Source organism: Amblyomma maculatum, chromosome 6 (assembly GCF_055883805.1).
Source record: "Amblyomma maculatum isolate TAMU_Amacu chromosome 6, ASM5588380v1, whole genome shotgun sequence".
NCBI lineage: Eukaryota > Metazoa > Arthropoda > Arachnida > Ixodida > Ixodidae > Amblyomma > Amblyomma maculatum.
The window spans coordinates 20,218,489-20,235,428 of NC_139349.1; the positions used below are offsets into that span (position 1 = coordinate 20,218,489).

A 16,940-nucleotide genomic window follows, 5' to 3' on the forward strand; every position below is an offset into this window, starting at 1 on the left:
TAAAACCTTTTCACTGACCTCAAAGTTTCCGTCTACCGGGTGAGTACAAGCTAGGTTGAGAACATTTAATAGATTATTTTTTTATATCGTATGGGTAGCATATAACGTTAAGAGAAGCTTAAATATGTAATTATCTTTATATTTCCACCATAAATTGATCACAAGTCCATGCCGGGTAAAGAGAGAAATTCAATTGAGTAAAAGACATTTTATAAGAGAGAAAATTATAAGTTTTAAGGCATAATATGGGAGCCAGTGCCATGCAGGAAGAATAGTGCGCGACTTCTCTATATGGGAAGGTTAGACCGAAAATATACCTTATGATTCTCAATACCTACAGTCGATTTTGCCAAACAAAGGAGAAAAAAATACAAATTGCGGACACGTGCGTGTCCATATTTTGCATTTTTCCGCTGTTCGATATGAGCCCCTAGGCTTCATTGTCTTCTGGCTCTGATTTTCTCTGATAATGTTGCCATGCCTACCGGCGTGGTGTGTCTAACTGAGTGAAGCTGCTTTCTAACCGTAGTTTCGGACACTGAGCATGCCGCATCTTTTATTTGGATAGCCATTCTAAGCGAGCTTTGCGGTCATAGATAGTGGCGGTACTAAAGCAGACTTCTCCTTCCTTTTTTCTTTTACTGAAGTCAATGAGCCTAGCCTTTTGCCTCTGCTCAGCCATCACGAGCACCCGGAACTGAAGCTTCTGTCGCGTCCTTCATTTTTTTTTTTCTTTTCTATCTGTCGCACGTGTGTTTTGCTTCTTACCACGGTCGACAAACTAGCCTGCCAAGCCCAACTCCTTGATTTCCCATAGGTCTGTTTCTATCCAAAATGACGTGGTTCCTATATTAGTTTAGCGAGCGCTGCTGTAGCTCCTATACCCCCCAAAATGGCAGGTCTAATCAAAGTTACTTTATCTGAGAGTTTAAAAGGAATGTTCACCTTTCCCTTGCGACATGTGGTTTCTGAGTGTTTCTGAGTAGTTAATATATCGCACACGTTTTCTTACTTAATTTCTAGAGTCAAGTTAATTTCAATGTCATGTTTTTGCGCTAAGCATGTAGACCAAAACGGTGCATTGGTCTGAGCAATGAAAACTATGGGCGTCACTTAAGCTGCGCCTTTAGGGGTATGATGCAAAAATAAAGACTAGCAGCACTCATGCGAAGCCCCACTCTAGCCAAGCCGTATGGACGTGCCTACGTGGCCTATCGGAACAACATGAATGCAACGGTCGTAGCAGGCTGATTTATCCCCTCCCATACACAAGGAGAGTCCCGACTTGGTAGCTCCTGCCAGACGTAATATCAGGCAACCTTATACGTCCAGTTAGTGCTCATCCCTGTCAGCTACCAACTACCGCCTGTCATCGCCATGCTCACGATTTTTTGCTCAATGCCAATGCCAGCGTCGGCACCGCAGCTGCACGTCCGCTGAACAGGGTCTATAATTATATCGCGCACAAGCATTTTCGGCAGCTTCCGCGTAAACTAGGAAACTGCGCATCATGTTTCTCAGTAACAACACCCTATGTTTGACTGCGAAGCACTACCTGTTCATCTTTTATCGTTTCGTGCTCTCCTCCCTTCCCGCGTCATTCACAACTGTGCAGTTGCACTTCGCGAAATTCAAAACCTGGCGTTAACACAAGCGGTCACATGCTATCGCCAACGATTACGGAATGAGGATGAGCGGGAAACAACCTCCATAGCAGTCGGCTGCGATTATCATCTTAAATATTTACTGGTATAAGATCACGTGCACGATGCATGCACCTGTAACTTAACCACATATCTGGGTCATGAGACACCGTTGCGACAAAGTAATTTGGAAGAGCACACGCAGCGTAAACTTTGATGGTGAGACAACATTTAAGGAATTGTGCGTACACATGCATCGGAATCAATAGAAGAAATTAGAAAGACGCTTAAGCTTCGCATTATGAGTAGACGCGAAAAGGCGCGCATTCAACGGCTTTCTTGTAATGCTAGTACCTCAGCATCCATACCGCGCGTTCTTATCCACCTTCTTGACATCCGTCTTAGAAGGTATTCATGGTTGCTGGGCACCCCCGTCAAGAGAACGCACATTCTCAAACGAAATCCCCATAGCATTACACACATCTGGTACAATGTCAAGTGACGTTGCCGCACTTGTACCAGCCACAGGTTCCGTCACATGTGTTCAAACTCAGCGTCACACACACACGAGATTATTCGTCTGTCCCATGCAGGTTTTATTCACTATTCACCAATCACCAGTCATTACTCACTAATCAATGAGTCACTCAATCACACTATCAACCCCCCAATCAATCAACCAACGCTGCTTATATCATATACACATCATACAAGGTGGCTAGCATTTCTCCTAGCGCTTTTCGTCGCGTCTTTGCAGAGACACCATCTGTGTTAGAAACAACATATCAGGTATTGAGTTCCGGTGACTGCCGCATTCCTGCCACCGGCGCCACCAGAATTTTGTGCCGGCTGCTTTCTCACTCATCCTTGAAAGCTCCCTCTCAAACTATGATACGGTGATGGATTTTCGGCGCAACGAACCGAGCATGCTTCACGCGAACTTGGGAACACTTGAGCTCCGTTTCTAGGGCTATGGCATGACAGCGTTAATTCCGCCATTCAGGGGGCTCCCCTTACGGATTCGCGCTCGCTATATGCACTTTGCTGCAATCACTAATCTCTACATTTGGTCTGCTTTAGATTTATATAGGGTCGTCTCAAATAGACTCAGGCTATGAGGGACACCATATAGAAGGGCTCCAGAAATTTCGACCACCTGAAATTCTTTAAGGTGAGCTGTCATCGCAAAAGATACGGGCGGCTTTTGTTTCGCCTCCATCGAAAAGCGGCCGCTGGGGGTGCCTCCGTGGTTAATGCGCTCGGATGCTTAATCTGCGCTTTTGGTTCCAGCAGTCGAGTACCCTAACCGCGTCAGGGCTTAGATTTTAATTCATGCCTTTTTGTATTCGCATATATACTAACCAGCGTGTATACTTAAATTCCAACATTGTATGAAAGACCCCGTAGATAACTGTAAGCCCCGATTTAACCAAGACATTAACCGATTTAACCAAGACTGCTGTGCATATGTCGGTCTTAAAATGGCTCACCGTTAATCATTGCTGTTTTCAAAAGTCGGCGTTCAATATACACAAAACTGATTCAGAAGTACATCACGGCCTATTCGGCGCCATGATTGTTACTACGCACGCTAAGCAAATATGTGTATTTTGTAAACCGGGACAGCCAGAGCCACTGCAATGGCTGAGTGAAAATCATTAGGGCCTGCGTCTTGTCGTGGTTTTGAAATTATGCATCTCTGAACCTACGCTAAAAGGGACCAATAATTGTAACGAGCGAATATCGTTATGGGACCCCTACATCACGTTGTAGCTCTGAAGACAATTTGGTATCAGGTACCTACGAACATGAGTATAGGGGAGTAACGCAGAGTAAGGAGCTTAGCTCAATGCTAACGACGTTTTACCAAAGCCCGGGTGAGCGTGTTTCTGAAGGTGTCGACAAGGAAAAACTTGGCAAACGTCAGGATAAGTGACAAGAGACGAGCAGCACCTTGAAAGCAGTATCGTTCCCTATGCTTTTTACATGACCGTGCAGGCGCGCTCAAGGAGACCTTTGTCGACGCTTTGGACTTTGGACGTTTTTTTCCCCAAAAGAGCGCGGATAATTACGTCACAGCTTGTTCTGCGTTCAGTCGTCTCCTGTGAACGATGTCGGTAGCAGCTGCTGTGTACGTCGCACACACACGGCCACTGCACGGCAGCTGCGACGAAGAAGCGCCTGTCTTTAATAACGTACGCCCGTTGGCACTTTCCCGGGCTCATTCCCACCGCGAAGCAACCGGGAATATTTTATCTATTTCGTGTCTGCACGCTGAACGTCTTTCTTTTTTTCTATATTTTTTATCCAAATCGCCTTCCCTGGTCGCACGTCGTTCGTTCTGTGTCGTGGAAATTGGCCCCTTGCTGCAGCGCATGACGTTACAACATCATCCGAAGTGCTTCCAAAGCGGCATAAGCACACATGCGAGGGCGTGACGCTATATGATACATCCTGTCTCTAAAAAACCATGCAGTGCTGTGAAAGCGCCCCAGAATGCACTAAAACCGTTTCGCCATTGGGTACCCTAAATCAATGGCTGCTACAATCGGTCAGCGAGAGCTCATTGGGCTAACATGAACCGTTCTCGTACACGCAAACGGCTTCAATGGCCAGGACCCTGTTTCTCTGACAACGGCTTAAACTCGGCGTCAGTGCATAGAACTAGCCGCAGGGTAACCGGCTTCACGTCACAAATGAAAGGGCGCGGCTGCCACCGTGCGCAGGGCACGCCTACGATGCACTAGCGCATGGCACGCTTGTATCGGAGGCGTCCCTCTTACCTCGCGAGATTAACGCTGTCCCGCTTCCACCGCACGTTTCGCTTCAATCGACAAGGCGAGTCTCGCCGGCTTCAAACAGCAGTCGCTCGAACGTTCTCTCGTGCAAGCGGTCATGTATCAGCAGCCGGTCTCGCCTTAAATATACAAGGTTATAGAAGCTGTGCCGCTCTGTTGGGCCACACAGCAGCCTGTGTGACACCTCGTCTAAGGCCGCACCCGTTTTGCTTTATTTGCTCGGGACGCAGGTGGCACGCCGCCGTCTGCGGCGGCTCGATGTCGCTCGGACACGCTTCGAGGCAGAACAAACACATCGCGATGAGGCCGCGAACGGCACCAATTCGTTCTCTTCTCATGCAACTGTGTTTTTGCTTCGTAGCATGTCCTTCTCACGTTCCTCTTTCAGCTATTAAGTCGCTGCTCTCACCGGAATCCGCCCTCTAGACAGTTAAGTGTGCGATTCGCAGAAAAGCTCACCCATTCGCCGCTGGACTTGTATGTCACGGACACTCTCTCGATTACGGTGAAACACGCGTTTCATCGCATGCACTCGCCGCGCGTTCCCTGCCGCTCTCGGTGCCATATGCAGGTGTTTGTCCTTGATTTGCTAAATTATTGCTGCTGCCATATCGATCAGGGTGTTTGCGGATAGATATGATTTCTAGGACGCCTTTAATAGTGGTGTGTTTTTTGTAAGTGTTTTTTTTTTTTCCTCTTTCTAGTGCTTTTCTCACCCGATCCATTCTTAAGGGCGAGGGTACATATGTCGAGTTTCACCGAATCTTGAAAACGAATTTTTCATTTTGTTAATACCAGAGCAATCAGGGAGCCTTTCAAACCTTCCTATTCCAATTTTCATTATACGTCAACGAGAAAGGCTCGGGATACTTGCAGCACATATGAATTATTACAAAGAAGGGGGACAGGCTGGGCGCATTGAAGCATGGACTAGAGACCACAAGCATGATTTCAGATGTGATGGTAAGGCTATGGGTACAGTCTAGGAGACTTGAAATTTCCTCGAATAAGTTCTTTATTGAGCTGACTTGTGCCCGCTAAAGAACCAAACAATTCGGCGGCGGTGATAACATCAGTGCTCGGCGGACGCCTAACTACGAACGCCCGTCGCATTCGTCAGCGCTCACTTACAGTGGCCGAAGAATCATCTAGATAGCCGACCAAAGAAACCTAGAAGCGTCTGGAACAATGAAGAAACAGTTCTGCTTCGCTGCGATGACTCAGAAAAAATGTCGGCGCATCTTGCGCTACAAAAGGAAGTGATAAAGCCGCGTCTCGCGACAAACGATCATGAACAAGGTCGTTCCATGCACTGCATTCGTACTGATAAGACCGCTTGCTGCCGGTGGTTGTTGATAGTAACAATCAATAAAACTTCCACTGGTTCGCGGCAATATGTCGCATCAAAGTCGTCGTTCGGTTGTAGCAGCTGAAACCAACACACCACGGGAGAGAAAATTTAACCTAATTTTACAGCAGGAACGGGTGAAGCCCCCGCTGTTATTCGCGTACGCTACTGCCTTGCGCAGCATTATAAAGAGAAAAAAAAATTATATAACATTTCGTCTGTCTACTCGAATTCATTACAAAAACAAACAATCATTGCTTCATAACCATTGATGTGACGTTTACCACTGCAAACTGCTAAAGGTGCACGTCCAGATTGAAGTGACGTTGATGCAAAGCTGATACTCTTATTTCGAAAGAAAGTTCATGTGCTGAAGAACAAAAAACGCAACAAATGTAGCATAAAACAAACTATCCGCTCGCAATGCATTTAGCAGCACAAAGCTCGACCGCCGTTCTTAATCTCTGCCGCATTTCAAGAGAACTTAAGCCTTCCTGTCGCTCTATATGCAGAGCCCTCCTAGAGGCCTGATGTCTGTGGCGTGCCTCCCGACTACGTGGGGGGGGGGGGGGGGGGGGGGGGGGGGGGGGGGCTAAGCTGAAATGAACTGGCTGCCGCTAGGTGCGTTTGTTGACATGCGTGACATAAGCGATACGCGAAAGTAAACATGACCAATTCGCAAGGCAGAGCGGTTTTCTCGGAAACCCATTCTATGCTATTTTTAATCCGCCAGAAGAGTCGCTAGCCACCAAACTAAAGCATTACAACGTCGCATAGGACAAAGAAGAGAAGCTTCTCCTGACGCTGCTCTGGGACACGGTATGTGGTCTCGGCTCCCTTGGTACTAATCATCCATGGGCTGCATTTCCCAGTTTCTAAACAGAAGTGCAAATGTTAGGTTCACTCTTTTCATAAAAAGATAGTGAACAAAATCGCGAGAATGGCTACTGTTGTTGGGGCTGTGTGCGGCCCTGCAGTGTTCGCAATTGCTGAATCAGATGCATACCTCAGAGCAATTATCAGGTAGACGCGTACAGTGCGTGCACAGAGTAATCCCATATTTTTTTCTGTCATGCTAATGTACTGAGGCTTCTCCACCATATGGCGCAACCAATATTCCTAGGATGATTACGGTAGCGTGGTCTGTTTTACCTCCCTTTAACGACATAAGAGATAACTGGTAGTAAATGTCTACGCAGGCCACAAGCCAAGGTTACAGTTTGGGTCATCATCATCATCGTCAGCCTTACTATACCCACTGCAGGGCGAAGGCCTCTCCCATATTTCTCCAATTAACCCGGTTCTGTGCTAGCTGCGTCCACTTGACCCCTGCTAACTTCTTAACCTCATCCGCCCACCTAATTTTCTGCCGCCGCCTGCTACGCTTTCCTTCCCTTGGAATCCAGTTTGTAACTCTAAGCTTACAGTTTGGTTAGTACGCGGTAATTCGCAGGGGAGAGCCCAATCAACTGGCTGCTAGCATCGATTCATCGCGTTCGTCCACTTTTAGTAACAAAGTTTATGGCACTATTTTATGCAGAAACTGGGCTGAAGTTAACTATCGTATGGAAACATGTTTTGGGGGCAGGCCTAGGCACAAACGTACGGGGCATGACAAAGCCACGTGCTACTACTGCAACACCGGCGCTACCGTGATGGCCTCTCATGATCGCTGACCTCGCTCTAGCTCGACCGTGACTCCATTAAGGCCACCCTCCGCACTGCACTGCGTCTCTGCCATGACCACCTGGTGGACGAAACAGCCTAATTTATGTAGCTGTCACAGACAACCTGCTTTGCCTCCCTATCTCATTTTTCACGTCTTTCTTAATATAACTTTCATATACTGCTTCGTTACAGTTTTCTCCATTGATGTTCTGATTTATACATGTTTTCAGGCCTGTTGGCCACTAGCCGAAACTTGAAATAAGGGGCAAGCGTCCTCTCTACCAGCAGCCTCTGAACTTGAGGATCCGCTATTCTGCCTGCAGCCACCTTAGAGCTCTTGTCTCGCTGCCACAGTGCTCTTCCTTGGGAAAGTTCTTTGCAACTAACCGTAGTCTGAGAAATCTATAGAGCACCCCAGAATTTTGGTCTAAATATATAGCTAATTCGTCCAGCCTGGAAATTTACACCAGTGCGTAAAAAAAAAAAAAAAGAAAAAGAAAGAGAGTTTCATGCCAACTGAAGCGCGGAGCTCTTGAGCATCAATGCCTACTGCTGAGAACGTTTTTTCACACACACACACACACACACACACACACACACACACACACACACACACACACACACACACACACACACACACACACACACACACACACACACACACACACACACACACACACACACACACACACACACACACACACACACACACAGACACACACACGCGCACGCACACACACACACACACACACACACACACACACACATAGAAAGGCAACGCCAAACCTCGCTTAAAATTGGATGCAGCATTTGCAGTTACAGTGATGGACATATAAGGGGGACTTCCTCTAGCCTTTGCTCGTGAATATGTCGTCACCGTATATACCCAAGTCCTGCGTTTAGTATCTGATAAGTGAGGGCTTTATGCGGATGAGCCGGATGTAGCTAATTTCAGCAATCTAACGCGATAGAGTGTAGGGCCCATGTCGTAGACAATCCGGCGTCGGCGTCGTCTTGCCTGCAACGCGAATTTGAGCGGGAAGTAAAAAAAAAAAATCCTGCCTACCAAGGGAATTGAACAAGGATCGTTCAGCATGCCAGGCGAGCACGCAGCCACTCAGCGAAATAATTTTTTTTTCTTTATTGCTTTCTCAGACAACAATTCAAACAATACAGAAACTGCTAAAACACGCCAGTACGGGCAGGCCTGGCATGGTTAAAAGGGTCATGCAGTGGACGCTTTAAAGGACGTTCCATAAACAGTCTGACAGTCCATGTTGCCCGGGCCGGTACCTGGTGCTTTATGGGAGCGTACAAAGCTATACAAACTTCGAGGTTGCTTCTTAAGAAAGTTAGAGTAGCCTGACATAATCTGCGCACCATCATATTTTATACCCAAGTAAAATCCCTGTAGTAAATTTTTTAGTCATCTTCAATCAGTCGCATTCACATCATTGACTTGGACAATACGGACGTGAATGCCAGGAGTTCTAACGCTACCAGACAACTGCATCATTTATTATGATACTCTAGTAGGAGCTGTTAAGATGTGTGAAGGTAATGCATATATTCCGCCCCACGCTTGGACACGAGTGAGCCTCCCTGCCGATGACGAGTCGTTTTATTTAAAGTTCGCAATAACAACAGCTCATAACGTCCATCCCCGCCTTTTTTTCTGACAGAGAATAAACTGTAACAAGTTGTGTCACCCACATTTCTGCACTTCTTTCTTACGTCCTCTGGGAAAGGCCTTTTGGTGTGTGAGGAAAAATGTGACCATAACTTTCATTGGCCTTCTCAAACATATTCAAACTCATGCGCACTATAGTTTCGCGCGGGGGGAGATGGTGGAGGGGGGAAGATGGGCACCTTTGCATTTCCTTTATAACATCACCCTTCCGTTCCCTGTGTGAAACCAAACCGACACGCTGGAGAAAAAGCAATCGCGATTTCTGGCACTATCTCTCTTTTTTTCAATCATGATTCCGGCTTTCCCAAAGAAATCAAAAAAAAAATTGACAACTTGTATAAGAATGACATATACGCCAACTTCACGCAGGAATGAACAAGCATCTACAGACCGCTCCCCTAATGCAACTCAAACACACTTGCGCGAGAGTTTAAATCCACTGAGAAGGAGTTCGACTGCATGATGCCAAGGCATGGCCTCTAGGCCCGCAATCAAACAAGGTTCGCAAACAAACAAGGTTCTCAGGATTCGGGTGAAGTGGAAGATGGGCAGGCGCTGAACTATGTGAGATGCATCGAAGTAACGTCTAGTCCACATCATTCCACCTTTTTCGCTTCATTTTTTCATTTGCTGCTTCCGGGAGCTTGAACAAAAAATATGTGGAATGCGCCTGACATGGCAAACACTCGAAGTGTTTATGTTGACATTTCCAAGGCTTCACTGCTTACCTCCGTGTTGGTCGCTTAGGCCTTATTCTTAGACATAATAACTTATCCTCTATTTTTTTCTGCGCACCCGAATGGGCTCGCGATTTCTTCGCCACTTTGCCTTATGCGGTTTATCCCTTTGCGTCTTTCTATACCAAAGTCTGTCCCAAAACTGCGACCTTTTCTTCTAAAGACTGCTTCGGTACGTCTATCGACTCGTCTACATTCAACAATGCTACACTGCCACGCCAGCTGATATCAGCGCAAAGAAAACAGTGTTCCATCACTTATGAGCGTTCTAACGTCGCTTTTCACTTTCTCCTTGAAGTCTTTTCTCTTGAAACGTGGCAAAGAAATTTCAGATAGAAAGTACGTCAAGGCCAACATTAATTGTGTGCAAAACAAATTTTCCTTCGGAAAGAAAAAGTTAAATTCAAGGGATGTTTACTACTGTGTAATGTAATTTCAGTGACATAGTGGGAGAAGTAAAGCTTCTATGTACCTTTTAGAGAAATTTCCCGGAGTTGGTGGTTGGTCGCCCTATTCAGCAATAGCTGGTGACGTATTTACGTGTTCTTGCCGTGATAGCTCCAATCCCTGTCTGCGGCTCTGGCGCTCCTATATGTGACTCGTTCCTATATACGAGTATCCGCGTCGGCTGAGGCTGCCGGCGCTATGCTGAGAGCTTTCGCCTCAGTGTTTCTCAAGTGTCGGCATCTAAGGCCTCCCCGATTTCATTTTGTAACAACAGGTGGTTACAATATGTTTTCATGCGCCAGTCACATGCGTAGCTGCCACTAACAACGCGCACCTGCTTGCCGCGATAAGCGATTATCCGTTAGCTCAACTCAGGACTCGCTCTTGATGTCCATGCATTTTCCACCGTGTGGAACGCGTGGTGGTAGGAAGTTGTCGAACACTTCTAAAGGTGCATTCTCTTCAATGAGTTTGTTTTGTTTTATTTTTTTTGCCCATCGTGCGACGATCTGCGCACTCGTAAGCTTTAATACTGATAAGTGGCAAGGTTAGTCCAAGAGACACAACAGCTGATGACTTGCGTGAATGCATCTGCGCCTCTCAGCACCAACTGCAGCTACCAGTTCGTATTTCGTATTAAGTCTCTGTTTTTAAGGAATAACAGCGCGGAGACGAAGGACAAGGAAGAAGACAACACCTGCGAACACAAAGATAAACTAAAAAGGGAAATCAGTGAAGCCTTTCATATTCATAAAAATCATGACTCCTGTGTAAGCACCCCTTCTGTATCTGTTCATGACTGTGAACTAATCTATCTTGATTCAAAAGACTGAGGTATCTGTTTGGCGATTGGTGTTGCACATGCGTTATTGTTTGTGAAAAGAGTATATTTTGCGTGTTTCTTTCTAATAAACTGATAGTCAGCGCAGGTGTTGTCTTCTTCCTTGTCCTTCGTCTCCCCGCTGTTATTCCTTAAAAATATGTGCCAACTAGCTCAACTTTCCGTGTTATTAAGTCTCTGTTGTCGATCGTCGTCTTCCGCCTACTGCAATGGCATATATGTAACAATTTGTTGTTTTCGTAAGGTGTCTTGCTTTAAACGTTTTACTTTCAGCCCTCCGCTTCACTACGGCACAAATTTTGCACCAATTTTGCAACGCTAATGGTGTTATTATTGAAGTAACCGCAGGTAACCAATAAATAAGCAAGCGTCCTTTCTAAACTACTTGAACCTCGGGAGAACGTTTGCGAAAGCAGGATTTCAGTTTCTTGGCAAACATTGACGTTCTACTTCCGCCGCTATAGTCGAGAGTAGGTCTGGTAAGCACTCTCAGTGATAGACTACAAGCGACAACAAAAAATCGAAGAACCTGAAAGATTCAACCGCCGACTCTATAGCCTGCTGTTTTAGTGAAACACAAAATAGTCGCTGTACCACAGTAGTAGTGCACCCAACTTGAACTTTGTAGGTCGTGGGTTCAAATAATGCGGGTCGCATAGAATTGTTTCTTCTACTTTCTAACTAATTATCTCTATGATAACCTTAATATTCAGACTGATCAACACCATAAAATTATTTCAGTTCCTTAGTCTCAGCGGTTGTTGGCATGCCTTTGTGTGTATCGCGTAACGAGCCCCTCACTTTTCTATAATTGTTTGCTAATGTTCAGAATACAAAATAATACGTAGCTTGTTGGTGCGCTAGTTTTCGCGTGTTTCCGGTAATGAATTAGTATTACAACTCAAAACGAGCCCAGTGAGGAAAGCTGCTTGGTGTTGTTTTTTCTTGTTGCTTCCTTATGTTGCGGCAATTGGTGTATAAAGAAACTGTTCTATAAAATGCGATCCCATCAGCATTTATTCTCAGTGCATGCCATTTTTCCATGTTAAACTGTAAGTAGGTGAAACTTGCGAGGTCCAAACGCTTCGCTTGCGAGTTTTCCTGCAGCTATTAAGGTTAATCAAATCAACACCATCGCGACGTAAAACCAATACGTCTAAAGTTATACGTCCTCTTTTATACTATTGGCATCAATTTTTTCAAACATTTTTATAGTCATTCTGAATAGGGGCTGACAGTGAGACATGTCACTTTGCTTTTTTGTGCCTTACTGTCCCTTTCACTGCTCACCATTAACAAGAAAAAAAAAACAACAAATGTACGTATGTCGTTGAGAATTTACCCGACCGCAGGGAAGCGTGACATTCAATACACCTTCTTTAGGAAGCTATAAGTTTCTGTAAGAAGAAAGCTTTCTGCAGATAGTTAATCCCGCTGGCAGGCGATTGATCTTGAGGACCGGCGCACAGATTTCGGTCTTCTGTTGGCTTTAGCTGCTTTCTTCTTTTTTTTTTTAATTGTTGTAGCGAGATGTAGAAGAACTCGGAGGATAAAAACAGGAAAGAATGTTTATGTTGGAAAAAAATCTGAGTCAGTCTAGATTTTTTTTCGCCAGAAATGGAAAGGATAAAAAATTTGGCTTGATCATCGGGCCTTTACAATGGCTTGGCTATACTAGGTAACGGCCTAAAATTAAAATTTGGTGGGAGCCGGCTACAGGGAAGCGGAGGCTGCTTCGAGCTGACGTTTCCTGCGCTTTCGTTCCAAAGTAAAATTTCTAGCCTAAACTACATCTCAGACGGCAGTCGCGGGAGCCGCCATCGTTACAGCGAGCGCCTCACCCGCCGTACCTGGGAGATGTTTCGTCCCCGACCGGCTTGTTGATCGGTGGGAAACACAGCTTTTTGTCTCCGTAGAAGTCTATTCTCGTGAACCCGACGACTACCTTATGCAGCCGGAGAACAAGGCTTCAATTCCCATCCTTCACAGAACTAGCTCCCCGGAAGTTTTGCACGTTGTGGAAGCCAAAACAAACAGTACGGTACCACATTAGGAATCACTTAATGGTTGCATTGATACCTGAGCCTATGCATCATCAACGGCACGTAGGAACACGCAACACTCGTGGGATATATTTAAACAACAAAGACTCTAGAATAACATATATTCTGCCCCCGTGGACGTTACGGAATATCTGAATGAGGCGTATCTTCAATAGTTGCGGCAGACCACATATACAAGCCACTAGCATTAGGCATCATAAGGGCAGAAAGAAACGCTACACCTAAACCCATACATGTAGCCTTCGCAGCTAAACACCAAGGCAGACTAACGACATTATCTAACGACATTATCACAACATAATCAATGTGAGCCTGCCGTGATTATGAAAGGTTGACCCCAAAATGGTAGTAAAACTATTTGCCGCTACCCCTTTACAAGAACATAAGCAAATTACTTCGGTACAAGGTCAGGCTGGGTTAGGGCTCACTGAAGCGGATACTACCCAGTCTCACTGTACGCTCTCTTTTCCCACTTACAGTGAACTACTACAAACTCTGCGCCTCAAGAGCAGGAAATACCCTTACGTCTTACGAGCAAGCCTTAAGAGCCCAACATCGTGCGAGCAGTGGGCGGGTCAAAATACTAGCGTGTCGTTGGTATATCAGTTAACGCTCATCGACCACATTCGGGAAGCAGCTCGTGCCACACGAGTTTTCGAATATGTACCCACCGACAAGGTCATCAAGCAATTCTCTAGACTTGTTGCGCTTGAAGTTTTTGAAGCGGAAGCTTCAATACGGCAGGAAGTTCGAGCCTTCAGAGTACCGCCGGTTTTCACCTTCAAGTGATCTTAACGGATACTGCGCCATTCCCTTTCTTTTAAAATAATTTACAGTTGAAGCTAAATGTTCACTGCGCTAGGTAGGACCGGTCTTCGCGTGGCACTAAATTTGACCTTCAAGTGACCTCGGCCTAATGAAGTGTGGGTGTCCATGATTCCGTGGTGTCCATCCGAAGTATACTGTGCCTTCCTTTCCCCAAAATATCGTCAAGAGAAGGAACTTATGGTCGCCGTGGGTGACCACAACCCAAAGCATGAAACATCTTTCGTACCAATGGCAGAAGAGAGGTTTGACTTGCAGTTGCACCAATGGCAACCAAAGACGACCACCCAATGAAGCATCAGTTTATGCTTAATTGGTTCTCCAACGCAAGACCATCAACTCGACAACGCAGATAAACAAAATGGAAACAAAGTCTCACTGCTTCACGCACCATCGCAGAGTATTCATTGGCATAAATAAGGTCGGAACTACCATTTGAACCAGTGCTTAACCGTGTGTTTGATCACAAGCTCGTCCATAGGCGTAACCATTAAAATGAAGCTTCCGCTTCCGTTCAGGCTTACAAGAAGCTAAATCACTGCAGTTTCTTTTCTCTTTCTTCGAAGATGAAATTTTAAAAAATGGTAGAGGTTCAACTATTCTTTAACCAAGTTTAAAGAGCCATCGGCGGTCGCCGAATTCGCTGCTGCTGCTTCGATCTTGGCTCGCTACCGCGCTTGATAATATTCTCGAGCGCAGGCTTTCTGCCAGCCTGTTATTCGATGTTCTCGGCAGCCTATCTGGCACGGCTGCAGTATGTCTTTAGTGAGAGTGGCTTCGACTGCGCCACGCCGCCTTTTTCTGTCACGCCGCCTGGTAGATTCGCCATTCATTCTGTCATAAACATTTATTCATAAGGATGACCTAAGGCGGCCTATAGAAGAAGTGAGGGGGTTAGGTGAGGGTGAGGGCGCCAGACTGCGAAATGAAGCCCAGCAGGGCCTAAGCTTACGCTTGGCCTCGGTACCAGGGTCTGTCCAGTCTTCGTATGTCTGGATATGGTGAGTAGATGTGTAGCGGGCGCGGAGGCTCGCCGTGCCAGGATAGGTCCAGATCAAGTGCTGCAGGTCAACGGAGTCAGCAGTGCAGTTGGGGCAGCCGATTCTGGTTCGGTACCATCGACTCAGGTTCGGCTGCCCCATCTGCGCTGCTGACTTCGTTGACCTGCAGCACTTGATCGTAGTCAACCGTACACTAGGCTCGCGGTCTCGGACACACTCGACCAGATGGCATATGTGATGACGTATTTACCTAGCCTAAACGAAGGAGCGGTGTATATGAAGCTTCATGAAGACGACGATGTTCACTGCACAGCGCAAGAGTGTGCTGCAGTTGGAACTTGACGAAGACATCCATGTTTGCTGCACAGCGCTAGAGCATGCTGCACTTTTATACGAGGCGTGATCGGCTGAAGCGATATGATAGATCTTTATATATTGCACTCGAGATCTACAATATTTACACAATATTACAAATATATCACAGCGCTCTCACGCTTGAACCAAGGAAGCTGATCTGTTTGTTCTGGTGTGGGTTCGAAACCCACGGGCGGCAATGTTTTTCCACACATTTTTGTTCACAATTTTTTGACAATATAGGTCACATGGTACGCACTATTGGTATGCGACGAATTCGCGCCGTTGCCATGGCGACTTTCATTGTTTAAATATTGCGGAATAACGCGACCATGACAAGTGTGAGCAGTAGGGTTAACGCTCTGACAAAACACAAAGATGGCGATATACCTTAGTCGTCTAATTCTAAAGTGGTAGTTGTGTAACATACCCATTTCTTCCAAACAAATATTCAGGACTCTGCATTGAGACGATGTTAGGAAAAGGAGATAAAAAAAAAACAAGTACAGGCCATACTAGGCAAAGTTTTATTGTAGTTTTGACCTCTAATGCAAACTGCATAAATTTAGAAGTTCGCTAACAAACCTTTACGGCAATAGCTTTGGTTTTATTCTGCCGCCAATCTTCGGAAACCACTTCCAAAGTTTCATTGCACCTTATAAGCACCCAACGGCAAGTCAAAACCACCTCCAGCTGAATGCAGTGGCGCATGTCAAGTGCCGCCAATTCTTTCATCGGTTATCTATGAAGCGGCCTTAAAAATATTTATTTTAGACCCTTTTAAACGCCAAAGAAATCGAAATATAGTAGAAAGATGCACTTGTGTTCAAAGGCATGTTGTGCCAATGAATGCGCATGCAGTTTCTTTCTTTTAGAGCCCATCCCCTTAAGAAAGCGCCATGGCACTCTAATTACGTATGGAGTATGTATCGTTCTTCTAGCTTCAACTTATGTGCAATGTTCGCTTGAGCGTTCTGCTGCTTCATGGGTAGATATTTGAAGCAATTACACAAAATATCAAAGGGATACAGGACGTTGACACGATGCTTTAAAAGCAGAGAGTGCTGCGGCAGGCATTGGGGCCTCGCTCAAATTCCAAAATGCAAGAGATAGGGAGAGAGGGGGGAGCTCTGGTTAAATGCAGCGAATGACGCCGAAGTTAAACAACACGTGCCGTCATTTTCCAGACTGTCGCTCTTCTAAGCGGTTCGAACGATCGGTATCCTTGAAGAGCACGCCCGCGGGCGAATGAATGCTTACGAAAGCATCAACTTCAGCAAAATGCTCCGCCGAACAAGATGCCGCTACACAAATGCCGCACCCTTCTAAAGGAGTCACGATTAAAGTCGGCGTGGGAGTAGAGAGGGTAGTGCGTTCGTCAAGAGCACACGTGCGAAAATTTCTAACAGAGCGACGCTTGAGGGCAGATTAGAAAATTACACCCGCTTGTCGCAAGCAGAGCCCTATGTGATTTCAGATGTCAGTTTGTAACAACGAGGTCAAGTAGAAGAGGACTCCGTAAATA

General features: G+C 45.9%; 1 protein-coding gene across 2 annotated transcripts in view; it reads right to left on the bottom strand.

Moving 5' to 3' along the window:
• The window catches only part of LOC146185200 (uncharacterized), a 48,998-nt gene that overhangs the window by 8,465 nt on the left and 23,593 nt on the right, over positions 1 to 16,940 (bottom strand). The window contains exon 1 of one of the 2 annotated variants that reach the window (XM_084606170.1): positions 4,427 to 4,593. The exons of the other annotated variant lie outside the window; for it this stretch is intronic. The gene's annotated coding sequence lies outside the window, so the exon portion shown is untranslated. Of the gene's footprint in view, positions 1 to 4,426; positions 4,594 to 16,940 lie in introns of those variants that run through there. 2 annotated transcript variants of the gene reach the window in all.